The sequence below is a fragment of the Chionomys nivalis genome, chromosome 9 (genome assembly GCF_950005125.1).
Source record: "Chionomys nivalis chromosome 9, mChiNiv1.1, whole genome shotgun sequence".
NCBI classification, from domain to species: domain Eukaryota; kingdom Metazoa; phylum Chordata; class Mammalia; order Rodentia; family Cricetidae; genus Chionomys; species Chionomys nivalis.
Window position 1 is genome coordinate 12,440,294 of NC_080094.1, and position 14,202 is coordinate 12,454,495.

General features: G+C 52.0%; 1 protein-coding gene across 5 annotated transcripts in view; it reads left to right on the forward strand.

Annotated features, from left to right (window-relative positions):
• The window catches only part of Sulf2 (sulfatase 2), an 82,643-nt gene that overhangs the window by 46,189 nt on the left and 22,252 nt on the right, over positions 1–14,202 (forward strand). The gene's annotated exons all lie outside the window — the stretch shown is intronic.

Here is a 14,202-nt window from a genome sequence, read left to right on the forward strand (position 1 = left end):
AAATACTAAGGTAGAGGCAGGAAAGATGACTCAGCAGGTAAAGGTACTTGCTGCCAAGCCTGGTACAGTGGCCTGAGCTTGATCCTCAGAACCCACATGGCGGGGGAGGTAGGGTGCAGGTTGAACAACTCCTGCAGGTTGTCCTCTGGTCTCCAAAAATACACACACACACACGCATGCACATACACACACAAACACAAATAAAATACAAATAAATGTTGCCAACAGTTGGAGGGGGAGAAGCTGAGTGATTGAGGACAGATGATCCATGATACTGGTCTCTGGCCTCCATACTTACACATATGTACACATACATATACCACACACAAATAAGGAAAAGGTAGAAGAAGCAGGTATGACTGCCCTCAGTGCCCCGAGCACTAGGTGTGTGGTGTAGGTGGTCAAGGTGTTCACTTGAGCCCTGACAGTGTCCCTGGGCCACGCCAAGTGTTCCTAGCATTGCAGAAAACAAGTGTCACAGCCCAGGAACGTAAGAGATGCTTCTCCTCTGATGGTTCTGGAAGCCAGATGTCCCAAATCTACTGTCCCCAGGGTCGGGCTCTGAAGTTCCAAGGGGCTTCTATTCCCATCTCCTCAGCTCTCCAAATCCCAGCACCTTGTGGCTAGTGAGCACATCTCTCCATTTCCGTCTCGTCTTCGCATGGCTCTCAGCTCCAGGTACCTCTGTCCAGATTCCCCAGGGCACTCACCTGGAGTGTACCCTGACCCACTGTAACCTTGTCTTAATTTGATCACAGAAGCCAGGGTTCAGATAAGGTCACTGTGCAGGTACCAGGGATGAGAGCAGGTCTTAGGGATGAGAGGGGGTGCCCAGGGGTGAGAGGGGGTACCAGGGGTGAGAGCAGGTCTTAGGGATGAGAGGGGGTGCCCAGGGGTGAGAGGGGGGTACCAGGGGTGAGAGCAGGTATCTGGAGAGACACAGTATGGCTCACATGTTCACCTCCCACAGGCTGCTGTCCTCCCTTCCAGAGCCACCCTCGGGCCTGACTTCAGTACAATGGGTCAGAAGAAGAAAGGCTTTGATGCCCAAAGCACCTCTACATTTTATTTGGTATTTGAGACAAGGTCTTTTGTAGCCAGGTTAGCCTTGAACTTGCAATGTGTCTACTACTACCTCCCCAGTACTGGGATCATAGCTGTGTGCCTCCATGCCTGCCCACTGGTTTTTAACTCTGTGACCACAAGGCTAACTTACACCAAGCTCACCCAGGGGAGAGATGAGGCCCCAGGCCATCTAATTGCAAGCCTTTTTCTCAAGGGAGCACAGCGCCCCCTATGGACCAAATCCATAAAAGCATTTCTGGCAGTGACAAAGGATGCTGGGGCTGCTTCCTGAAACAAGGAACTTTGGTGGCTGCTCTGCAGTTCACGTGGCTTCTACACTTCCCACCAAGTCATTCATCTGCGTGGATTATCTTATGCTTATTATTCTGATTCTTGAACCTGAGTCTCTTTTGTCTATAAATAAGGGAGGGTTGTTGGGTTGGGTTTTGGTGTTTTTGTTTTTGGCAGCGTTTTAATATGCTCCCGGTTTCCCAGCATTAGACGTGACAGGATGCGATGTTATAACTGAATGCAAACTTTCCCAAGAGTTATTCCTCATTTCTGAAAACCCCATTCCTGACGGCAGCGGCAGCCAGGATTTGAATTGCAAATGCCATGCGCCCACCAGCCTGCCCTGGGACTCTGTCTCCATGGTGGCACCTGACTGCCACCCAATGTCTCCTTGACGGATATGCTGGGGAAGTTTCCTCTTGAAACCTCCCTTTGTTAGAAACCTCCCAGCTTTTATTTTTCTTGAAGATTGCCGTTCTAGCGTTCTGTCAATCTTGGGAGGCGACTGGCTTGGGAAATTTTTTTCAGCTGCGAATTCTTTGGGGAGGGGGTCTTACAAACTGATTTTTATGGGAAAGGGCCATTGGTGAGATGCTCTGGGAGCAGCTTTGAGGGGTCCAATTAGTGCCGCAGCCCCTGATGTGATGTGACCTACTGCAGCCCCTGAGGTGATGTGACCTGCTGCTGACCAATCCTCCAGCTTTGCTGTAAAGGGTCCTGTGGATTCTCCACCCCTCCTCTGTCACATCCTTCTGCACAGGTCTGCACTTAAGAGGGCAGAGGGCTGAGGAGATGGCCTAGTGGCTAGAGCGTCCGCTTTGCCAACAGGACACGGGTCAGATCCCTGGCACCCTGGTAAAAGTCAGGATAAATGAACCCACCTATAGTACCAGTATCAAGAGGAGAGGATGAGATCCCTGGAGCAAGCTGGTAGAATTGGCGAATTCTGGGTTCATGTGGGAGACCCTACTTCAGTATGTGAGGTGGAGAGCAAATAGGGAAGACATCCGATGTCACCTCTGCATGCGCTCTCTCTCTCTCTCTCTTTCTCTCTCTCTCTCTCTCTCTCTCTCTCTCTCTCTCTCTCTCTCTCTCTCTCATGTGTGTGGGTGTGTGCGTGCGCCCACACGTACATGCAAGTGTGCGTGTCTGTCTGTCTGGAAGCCCTGGGTTTGCTTCCCAGCAGTGCATGTAGGTGTGGTGGTTTACACCACAATCCTAGCACTCAGAGAGCTGAGGCAGGATTTGAGAGGTCAAGGCCAGGTTACCCTGATAATGACTCAGCAGGCCAGGGCCTCTCCCTGATGCTAGGAACTCCTTCCCAGCTAACTAGGTTTGTGGGGAATGAATGGGCCCTGTCAGTTGCTACTGCTGCCTGAGTCCTGCAGGGGAGGCTGAAGCCTGCATTTATTTAGAAACAAGCCACCCCCTCCAGGTCCCCTGCACCTCCGCCCAGCCTTGGCCTGATGCCCTAGGGTCATCCACAACCCAACCTCTCTCCATAGCAAAAGCCTCACTAGGAAGGGGGGGGGGGCTGATGATTCGCCAAGCACCCCTGCTCTCCAAAGAGGACAACAGGGAAAAAAAATGAAAAAAAAAATGGCACACTGGTTAAACCGTCCCCTGGCTGTTCTGACTTCTTCAGATAGATCCACAGCTCCTTCTCGGTGGGCTTGCCTGTTCACATCTCCCGCTGCCTCTCACTCTGATGATGCTGAGGCCCTGGTCCCCTCTGCTGGTTTTTAAGCATGTACGGCTGGTCCTGCCCTGGGACCTTTGCACTTGCCTCTGCCTAAAACACAGTTCACGCGCCTTGCCATTGGGAACTTTCCTGACCCACCCCACTCTTCTCAGATGTCTGTCAGCACACCCTACCCAGCCCCAGTTGTACAAAGATGAGTACTTGAATGCGTGCCGGGCAGGGAAGGAAAACAGATGTCCACCACAGAAACGTAGCGATGGTCTGGGGCTGAGGTTATGGCTCAGTCGGGAGCTGTGTTGAGGGCTCTGGATTTAGCCCTCGGCCCCACATAAACCAAGCAGGCTGGCACATGTCTGCCTATAATTCCAGCATTCAGAAAGTAGAGGCACAGGAGGATTAGGAGTTCAAGGTCATTCTTACTGACAGCTATTTCCCCGGACAAACTGGGCTACAAGGGACTCCCTCTCCAAAACAGGGAGGGAAGGAAGGCAGGCAGCAGAGGCCTCTCTCTCTCAGTGGGGGTGGCGGGGGGCTTTTCTGCAGCCTCAGACCCTCACTCTCATACTCACGGCTCCTTAGACTGGAACCATCCCCCATCTTTCTCTCGGCCTCCACTCGTCTCATTTTGGAACACTCCTGTGTCTCCATCCAGAGTGTAACCACGCTGATTTAAGTTGATTTATCCTGCTTTCTGGCAGTTCACCATGCGAACACAGAGTGAGCCGCACAGTAATCTCGTGAGCAGCAGCCCCGAGTGAAAGAGAGCTGCTTGCGAGTCTCAGAAGAGCTTGGCGCAGCCTGAGACTGTGGGGCTCCATCTCTGCCTCCACAGCCCAGACGGTCTGTCTGCCAAAAACCTGAAGACTTCAGGCCTGGGGCATGTCACGTGTAATAGTTACAGCAGCCTGGACTTAGTCAAAGGCCACCTTCTCATAACTGTTCATGGGGACCCCCAGCTCCCCCAGCTTAGTAGGATTGTCTCTGCCGCTCAGACCAAGAGCCCCATCCCCCAAATCCCAGGGACAACAGGTCCAAGTTGTCACTGTAGGTGCCAGGGGAGGGATCTGAACTCCTGGACCTGCTTCCCTTCTGTTGGGTATGTGTTAAAGTACGGGTAAAGCCATTATCCAGCATGGCTACTGCAGGAAGTAGATGAAGGGGGAGGTGTACCTACATCCTAGGATGGCCTAATCAGAAGTCACACACGTCTGGATGCCACTTTCACTTGTGGAAGAAAACGCCCAGAGTCACAAAGGAAGCCAACGTTTTTGTAGACTGGTGTGGGTCTCCTTCCACACGTGTATCTGGGCTGTATTGCTGCTGATGGGCAGGTCTTGGACCAGGGGTGATATTTTAAGTGTCTGCAATGACTGTCCTGTGATAGGAAGATGTCTCTGATTTCAGTGGTGACCGAGTCCCCAGCCCTGTCACTGGAGTGTGTGGCCTTCCCTCAGGATTGTAGGGAATGCTAGTTAGAGGTTAAAGAAAATAAACAAACACGAATTCCCCCTCCCAAGTTCACAGACTGTCCGAATTCTGGCTCCAGACAGGAGATGAGGAAACTTCCTGGAGCTGGAGAGATGATTTAGTGTTGGATAAGCTCAGTTCCCAGAACCCAAGGCAGGCCTGCAAGTCCAACTCCAGAAGGGCTGACCACCCCACAAACACTACACTCATAGACACATACAGACATAAATATATATACAAGCATACACACACATATACTTATGCACATACATGCACACACATTCATATATGCATACACACATACACTTGTGCATACATATAAAGACACAAAATAAAATCTTGGTTTTTTTTTCAAATTTGAAAGAACAGAACCCCTCCCCCTGCTTGCCGTGTCACACACCGGTAATCCCTCGGGAGACGAGAGGATTTGAATTTGGAGTTCGCCTAAGCTATGTAATAAGTCTTGTGTCGCAGAAAAGAACTCTCCTTAGAATGATATTAAATCCCATGGCCCATGCGTGCCACTGGAATGCTTAGCAGCCGCAGACACCTCCCCCTCCACCCCTTTCCTTCCCCTTGAACCCCATCCCTGTGTCTGGCCTGCCTCATGTCCAGGGGATGACCTGTACCTCTGCCTTGCTGTGCTTGACCTCCTAATTTATCCCTGTGCAGGCCTGCTCCTGCCACAGCACCCTTTAGATTCAGCAACCACACATCACACGAGCAAGGCAAAGAGGCAGACTTGAGGCACCTGCAGTCCCCTTGTTGGACCAGTGCCCTCAGGTCTCCACAGTCTGGGGTCTGGGGTCTCTCACCTCACTTACTCTGCTGCCCATCCCCACGTGCCAGGGGTTTATTGAGAGCTTGCTTACCAGGTTGTCATCTAGACACAGGATGCGGAAGAAACGAAAAACAAAAACCCTTTCCCTGCCCCTTGATCTAATATTCGAGATCAGTCATAGAGAATAAACAAAACAAACAAACAAAGATATGCCAATTGCTAAATCAGGAAGGAGAAGCCACACAGGCATGCCCCAGCAAACTCTGGCAGAGATGAAGAATCATCCCAAAGTAATACAGTAGAGAAGGTCTTCCCAAGAGGAACGCCAGGTCAAAGTCCTGGGGCAGGACAGGGTATGGCTAGGCTGGAGCATGCCTGGCTGAGGGAAGAACCAGGGAGGCAAGGTTGGTAACAAGTAGGTGACAGTCACTCAGGAGTTTGCAGGGCTGACATAGACTCTGGTTTGTTCAAGTGTGTCCAGGGTTTTTGCAGAGTGTGGTGGGACTAGATGGGTGGCTCTCTGGCCACCATGGAGGAAGGACTGAGGATTGGAGGGTGGAGGCAGAAGGAGGGCTGAGGAGGGGACTCTAGCCACATCCAGACAGAGAAGCTGATGGGATGCCAAGGAGGGTCCCAGCCTGGACCTGTGCTGTAGGCAGAGCTGCCAGGCTACAGGGACAGTTTTGGGGACTGCCAACGATCTCCAGGTATGACCCTGCTGACCACAGTGCTGGCTGAGTGACAGGCTGGGGACAGATGGGAGGCCATCCTGAAACACCTGCTTAGCATCAAATGCATCTCTTTGGAGGGGAATGTGTGCATCAGGCCAGAGGGTCTGTAAAACCAGCAAAACACGTGTAAGGCAGTGACGGCTGGAGCAGGAAGCTGCCGCGTGGGGTGACAGCCTCATTCTGTTCCCCAGAGCCCTTGCCTGTGGAGCAGAGCAGTTTGGTTTGGGCAGGCTGGATTGTCCCGGTTCCACCTCATTTGTCGCTGACCTTGGCCCATCAGTCCTTCCCCTGTCCCAGTGTCTCTAGGCTGAGACCAGTCACATCTAGTTTTAGAGAAATGTCTTCGGTTCTTCAAAGGCAAGTGTTCAGCCCCTCCTTGCAGATGAGTCGGGACCCTCATTTCCTGGGTGTTTTTCCCATGAGCTGACTGTGGTCACACTGGTGACTGTCTCACTTTATAGGTGCTGTCACCAAGGCTGACCGGAGAGCCCTGGCCCGAGGCTTGCTGGGCCTCCATGCTCTTAGTGAAGACCAGGCCCTCCAGACTCTCGGGACACACCATTCTTGACTGTGGGTTCAGTCTGTGCTGGAGGATGTGTTTGTTGTCTTCCTAGCCAGGAGCATGAGTGTCAAACAGAACTTCTTACCTCTTCCCTCCCTCCCTCCCTCCCTCCCTCCCTCCCTCCCTTCTTCCCTTCTTTCTTCTCTCCCTCCTCTCTCTTTCTCTCTATTACCCTCTCTCCTTCCCTCCCTCCCCTTCTTTCTCTCTTCTCCCTCCCTCCCTCCCTTCCTCCCTCTCCTTCATTCCTCTTTCCCTCCCTCCCTGCCAAGGGTCTTGTATGCATTTGAGACAAGCACTCTGCTGTGAGCTAGATCCCTAGTCCCTAAACCTTTCTTTCTTTTTGTGCTTTCTGTTTGGCGTGCTCACCCGCTTCATGAGTTCTGGACATAGGGTTGGAAGAGCCCCTGGCAGGCTCTGGGGACTTGAGTACAGCTCCTCTTGAACACTGGTCTCCTGGTGGTTTCTTAGGACCTAACACCCTTTTCTGTCTTTAGGTCTCTGACCTCAAGGTGTGAGCCACAGTAAGTCTGATGTCCCAGCCTTGGGCACCTACGTGTCCCTGGGGCACAGGAGGACATATTGACTGATGATAGAAACCTTGATAACTGTGGCACTAAAGTTGGTGGCTGTGGTTCTTCCAGGGTTATAGAAGGAAGGGAAGGAAGGAGAAACCGTGTGTGAATGTGGGTGTGTGTTGGCTTCACAATACGGAAAGGAACTGCCACACAAAAATAAGTATTTAATGAAATGTCAGCCATGCATAGTGTGATTCAGTGGGTCGGCTTCTTAGCGGTTATTTATCAATTCTGTTGGATGTTCAGTGTGGGTGGAGGTGGTGTAGGATCAGCCTGTGCCAAAATTGCTGCTGTCCTTGAAACAGCCCTGTTGACAGCTCTCCCCAGATGGTTGGGGACCAGGGAAGGAGGAAGGGTCTATGCTGCAGGCTGAGCGAGCCCTCCAGTCAGCCCTGCAGCAGACCACAGGATGTATCGGGCGCCATCTCACCTTTCACAGGTGTCGGCCTCCTGCACAGCCATGGACCTTAGTGCTCAGCCATTGCTGCCAAACCAAACAGAGGGACGATGCCCTCTGCGTGGCAATCTGCAAGGAGCTGGCAGGGTGGGTCCAAGGTACAGATGCAGTCACCCTACAGGATTGTGCGTACCCATTCTGTCACAGCACCTCCTGTGCCACGGGTAAAAGGGGAGCAGGTGCCAGGAGGTCTCTCTCACACACACACACACACACCTGTGTGTCCTAGGCTGGAGAAATGCTCAGAAGGAAAAATGCTTGTTAGCTGAGCATGGGAACCCAGGTTCGAATCCCCAGCACCCACTGAAAAAGAGAGGTGGTATAGCACACACTGGTTATCCTAGCCCTGGGAAGCAAAGACAGGAGGATCCTGGGAGCATGGTAGCCACCCGTGCTGACCAGTTGGTGAACACAGTGAACCAATCTACTGAAAACCCTATCTCAAAGGATAAGAAGAGAAATAGGGAAATAAATGTCATGTCAGTCCCTGGCCTCCACGAGCACACACACCCCTACATACATGTGCACATACATCCAGATGCCACACACAACAACAAAATGTGTCCTCTGAGAGTCCCGTTTGTCTCCTCCATTACCTCACGCCCACAGCCACGCCTCCTGTGCCCTCCAGTCCCAGGCTTCCAGCCAGCTCATCTCTATCCCTGGTCGCTGCAAGACACAGCGTTTCCAGACCACAAATGCATTGTTATGAGGCAATTTGAGTTTGTTTCAGGGCTGGGAGAGAGAACAGAAGGGCTTGTGCCTCCCATCAGTCAGTGAATGGCTCCCCAGCAGCCCTTAACTCAGACAAGTGGAGCGAGACAGCCAGGAGGGGAGGCGTTTGCCAGCTGAGCTGCCTGCTCCAAATGGTAAGCTCTGGGCAGGGTAGGGCAGGGCAGAGTAGGGAAGGACATGGGTTTGATCCCTCACAGAGGAAGGTGAGTGTGCACGTGACGTCCCACATCTGGCATCAATTAGACCAGGTACTAACAGGCAAGATGCTGCTGGTGGGATGCGGACCAGACGTGGCTGTGATGAAGATGTTGTATTGTGTGGCTTCTAAGCAATATCCGTGAACAGTCGGTCAGGTTCCCTCCTCACCCCACCCCTACCCCTGCCGCCATTTCTGCAGGTTCTGTCTCTGTGCGTTCAACCACCAAGGATCAGAAGTGTTGGGAACGAGTGTGTCTGTCTGTGCTGGGCATGCCTAGAATTGTCTTCTTGTCATTGTAGGCCAGACTAGAGAGCATGACTAGCCACGGAGTATTATGTCATATTGCGTGGTATAAGGAACCTGGGGACCGGCTGAAGTGCCCTGGATTCTGTGGGTCTGTCTGGAAGAACTGTGTCTCATATCCACAGGGACCCTGAAACCACTGTTAGCAGGCACCCAGAGGGAGACACTGTTATCTCCATTATAGATGGAGAAGCTGAGGTAGCTAGCAGATCACTAATCCCAGCACTCAGGAGGCTGAGCAGGAGGATCAAGTGTTCTAAGCCAGCCTGAGATATGTAGCAAGACCCTATTTCAGGAAATAAAGAAAGAATAAGAAATTTGCTGAGGGCACGCTGCCTTCAGTGCTGTGGGATTTCTGTATGAGTTCCTTTCACGTGAGGATTTGGGAAGTGATGGGTTTGAAGTCGGTTTTGGTTTTCTTACATTCTTGTGTGTGTGTGTTCACACACACGCGCGCAGAGGTCAGAGGACAGTTTTCAGGAGTCTCTTCTCTCCTACCACATGGGTCCCAGAGATTGAACTCAGGTTGTCTGACGTGGTGGCAAGTGCTCTTCCCAGAGACATCTTACCTGTCCTGTTTGGAGTTAGATAATGTCGCTCCTTTGGGAAGAGGCGTAATACTTGCACACCGACCCTTACAACCTGTAAATGGCCCCTGTGTGCCCTGTATCGTGTATGGTCATTATTTTTGCCACGTCCACTTTTCTCATTGGTGTCATTAGGATTCCCTTCAGCTAAGTTCCTCCGCTGCCAGTGTGTCTCCAGGAAGAGTGGTACAGCCTGTGTGTTTCCCGCACCTGCCGTGTCTCTCCAGAGTACTTTGTTGCCGAGTTCTCTCTGGTGACTACCTTATAAAATGTGTGTCTGCCCTGTCACTGGGTGTGGGGAACAGCACCGCTGCTAACCCTACAATCCACTCAGGAACTGAATAGCTTGTGTGGCAATGTGTTCTCTGCAGACCATGCAAGAAGGGACACATTTGACCCTTGATCCCTATGTCCTGGCCACAGTTTATCCTTTCCACGATTAGTTTACCATTGTGGTGACAGGCTGTACCACGTAGGAGGGGCCGTTTGTGCATTAATAATACCAGCTGAAGCTTGTGCACCGGCTCCAGAGCCAGGAATTACAGGCCACAGTCAGGACAGGGCACGCAAATCACTTCTCCGCTCTAGGTGGAGGACCTGGACCTGACTCACAGGGCCAGTCTGCGACACACCCTTTCAGAGGATGTCCATCCAGCCCTGCTTCCTGGGGACAGGCATTGGCTTGCACATTGTCTCTGGCCTTTCTTGACCTGCCATCGTCTTAGTCTGCTTCCAGATTGCTCTGCCCCAGTCCCTCAGGTACCATCTCAGCCACCACCACTCTGAGAGAGCAAGTTTTCCAGCTCTAGCTACGATCTGGGCCGCGCGCCTCATCTTGGCTCTCATTCCAGCGCGCTCTCTCTCTCTCTCTCTCTCTCTCTCTCCCTCCCTCTCCTGCAACTCCCAGCCCCCGGCCCACGCTAATCTGCTTCTCCCACCTCTACTAGTGCCGGAATAACCATTTTAAAAACTGCCCTGGGGAAATCTAATCAAATGAGAGCAAAATCTAATTTGGCACTAAAAGCCTCTGACTGAAGCCCTGATTTCTGGGCCTTCGTTGAGCCTGGATAATAAGGTCTTTCTGGGTTTCACGAGGGTCCCGGGCTGGAAAGAAGAAAGGACGAGAGGAGAAGACAGAAACTGTGATATTTCTGGTACAGAGGACAGGCAGGGAAGCACGCCGCTCCCTGATCCCGCTAGGCAGGCCAAGCACTGGAGTGTGCACATTTGGAGCACATCAGCATCACAAAGACCTTGGCCTTGATCTCTGGGGATCCCCAGCCTGGTACCCAGGAGAGCTGGGAGGGAACCCAGTGTTGCTGTGGGGTTCAACCACCTTTCTCTGTTCTCACTCATCAGCACAGGGAGGACCTGTTTTGTACTTCCTGGGCAAGCTATGGTCCTGGGTTCTTTTGGGGGCATGGCATTTTCATGTAAACATGAAATACAACATCTGGCAAGTATGGATTCCGTGAGGCTCTGGCCACTTTGCTGCTCATTGTAGCTTCCAGGAGCCAGCAAGATCTAGCCCCTTTCCCTGGGACATCACCTCCGCCTCCCCCTCTGTCTTCCTTGGGTCCTTCAAATGTGCCAGGGTTGCTTCTGTCATACTTCTTTGCGCCTTGCTGTTCTTCCTGCCTGGCACAGTGTCTTTCAGCCTGCCACACTACCAGTGGATATCCCTGTCAAGCCTTCTCCCAATGGTCCACGTGCGTAGTGAGGCTGCATGTCCCCATGGTGACACAACCTTCCAAAACAGTGCCACCTGCTGGAGATCAAGTGTTCAAACACATAAGCCTGTGGGGCACATTTTAGACTCAGTTTATAACACTTTCTCAGGAACTGCAGTCGGTGAGCAACCAGCTCTGTAAGAATATGACAGGAGGCCGGGCGATGGTGGCGCACGCCTTTAATCCCAGCACTCAGGAGGCAGAGGCAGGCGGATCTCTGTGAGTTCGAGACCAGCCTGGTCTACAGAGCTAGTTCCAGGACGGGCTCCAAAGCCACAGAGAAACCCTGTCTCGGAAAACCAAAAAAAAAAAAAAGAATATGGCAGGAGTTGTTGAATGGATCTGAAGCTATACATGCCCTGGGGCTGTTACCCCAAACTCACCAATTCCATTTGATGTTATTTTGGTTTTGATTGATAACTGGCTTTTTTTTTTCACCCTTTGCACTCCAGTGGCTTCCAAAGGACATTTTCCCATCCCTGTACATATATACTTTTTCCATCTTAATTTTATTTTTAACCATAATATGTTTTTAAATTGTATTCACATATATAATGTGTTTGTGCGAGTGTAGGCCACAAGTGTGCAATTGCCCACCATGACCAGAAGAGGATGCCAGATCTCCTGGCACTGAAGTTACATGTAGTTGTGAGCTTGGATGCCGATCACCAAACATGGGTCCTCTGGAATAGGAGCGTGGTCTCACTACCTAGCACCTCTCTGCACAGCCCTGTATTTCAGGACTGGAGGTGGGGGAGTCCTCTTGTTGAAGTTCTGAGCTAGTACAGAAAGAACGGTAGCAGTGGTGGGCGCCAACCTGGGTGTGGCAAAGGCAACATAGAAAGGCTTCTTCCTGATAGCATTTGGGTATCTGAGCCTTGTTCCAAGCTCCAGCTGAAATACCCCCAGCACCATGCACATTCTCTAAAAATTCTTTCTTAAAACAGCACCCACCCATCTCCCTCACCCCCCCATCGCTATCTCTATCTCTCTATCTCTGGATAAGCCAGAAAAGGGTTGGGCTTCTGAGTTCCCAATTGGTCCATTCAAACCCACCAGTTGTCTGAGCTTGTGGTCAGCAAACTGTGGCCCGTGGAGTATATGCAGCCCTCCATCTGCTCGTATAAAGGTTTACTGGGACACAGTAACATCCATTTGCTGATGTCTTCTGTCCCTGTGTTCTACAAAGGTTAACTGCCACAGCGGTGGTTTAGCCTGTGGGTGGACCTGCCGGCCCTGACATATGTGGGCTCTCAAGCAGGAGGGACAATTGGGAATGAAGAGGCAGGCGTGTCATGGCATAGAGCGGGTGAAGGCAGAGTCACTGCAATGAGGAGCGAGGACACTGAGTCACTGAGAAGACTGATCTGAGGCAGCCCTGATCTCCTAGGGCCTTTTTAGCTCTCTGAGTGTGGTTCCAGAACCCAGAGATGCTCCAGGGCTGGGTGATGGTAGCCTTTTTAAATAAGGTCACACTTTCTCCTCTTCAGCCCCACTGACATTTTATTCTGGAAGGTTCTTTGTGACCAGGAGGCTGCCCTAGGTGTTGGAGGAGGGGTATCCATCTAGCATCCCCTAGAGTCATCTGTTATAACACTAGAAGTACCACCCCTGAACTGCCAGGATGATCTAGAGGACAAAAGCAGCCTGGATGAAAAGCCCACTTGGGGAACTGAGCACCGCAGGGCATCCTGACCTGGCCTTAGGCCATCCTGGCAGTGACCTTTGCTGAGCTCCGTAGGAAAAGAAAGATTGGCTTCTCTGCCTGCCTCCCAGTATTCTGTCACTCCGGTACCCCAGCCAGGAACACTCATTCGCTGTTTTGTGAGGCACCCATGGCCTAATCACATATCATAATAAATACCAGAAGCTCCTGAGACTCCGAAGGCACAGCCGCCTCCTGCCCCCACCACCACCAACCAGGTTCCGTCTGTTCATCTCTCCACCTCCCCACGGAAGGATCCTCCTTCCTGTTTTCATTGCTCTCTGGAGCCTCGCAAGCTATATTTCTTCTGCATCTCTCAGGAGCAGCCGGCTCTCTCCCTGCACTGCTGAGGGGTCCTCAGCAGACCCCTTTGTCCCCCGTGTCTCCTTTGTCCTGTGCGTGAGGGACTCTGGAATCCAGTGACCCAAACTCCAAGGAAATAGTTCTCTCTACCGGCCACCTGCCAGGTCTCCAGGGATCCCCCTCCTTCACAGCGCCTATCCCCTGAGGCAGCAGGCTGCCACGACTCTGTTGTCAAAGGCCCAGCATAGAGGGGCCCAACACTGTCCTCTGGACCCACAGGAGCCTAGCTCCTCCTGTCCTCCTTATAAGCATCCCCTTCCAAACCTCTGTCATCTTGAGTATTGCACCAGTACCCACTGGGCACTCTCTGGTCAAGGCACATCTCTGATCTGTGTGTCCTTGAGTTCTCCTACCTTCCTGCCTCAGACAGTCAAGGTCCTGTGCTGGCCTCCATCTTGATGGAGTGACTGGGGACCTCAGTGTCCCTGTCTGGAAAAAGAGGACTAGAGTATTACCTCTGTGCACAACCTCTGAGTCTGTCCCCTCATCCCCAGGGAGAAGCTCCACGTCTCCCCTTCTAATCAAGTACAGATTGGGGTGCTTTTGTTAACAGCGGGCATTGTTGTTGACTGGTGTGACACAGATAGACACAGTGACCAGATGGCCACTCCGCAAAGGTCACCAGTGCGGCCTCTGGGTCTGCAAGAAACAAAGTGGAATCGTGGGACTGCGGGACCGTGGTGCTAAACCCTCCCAGGCCCCTTCGACCTCCTCCCCTCCCTGCATCCAGCACGAACCAACGCTTGCATTTCTTCTGCCCAACTTTTGAATTTCATTAAATTACAGCTTTTTAGAAATATCACTGGACCAGGCAGTGGTGGCACATGCCTTTAATCCCAGCACTCAGAGGCAGAGGCAGAGGCAGAGGCAGACAGCTCACTTTGAGTTCGAGGCCAGCCTGGTCTACAAGAGTTAGTTCCAGGACAGGCTCCAAAGCTACAGAGAAACC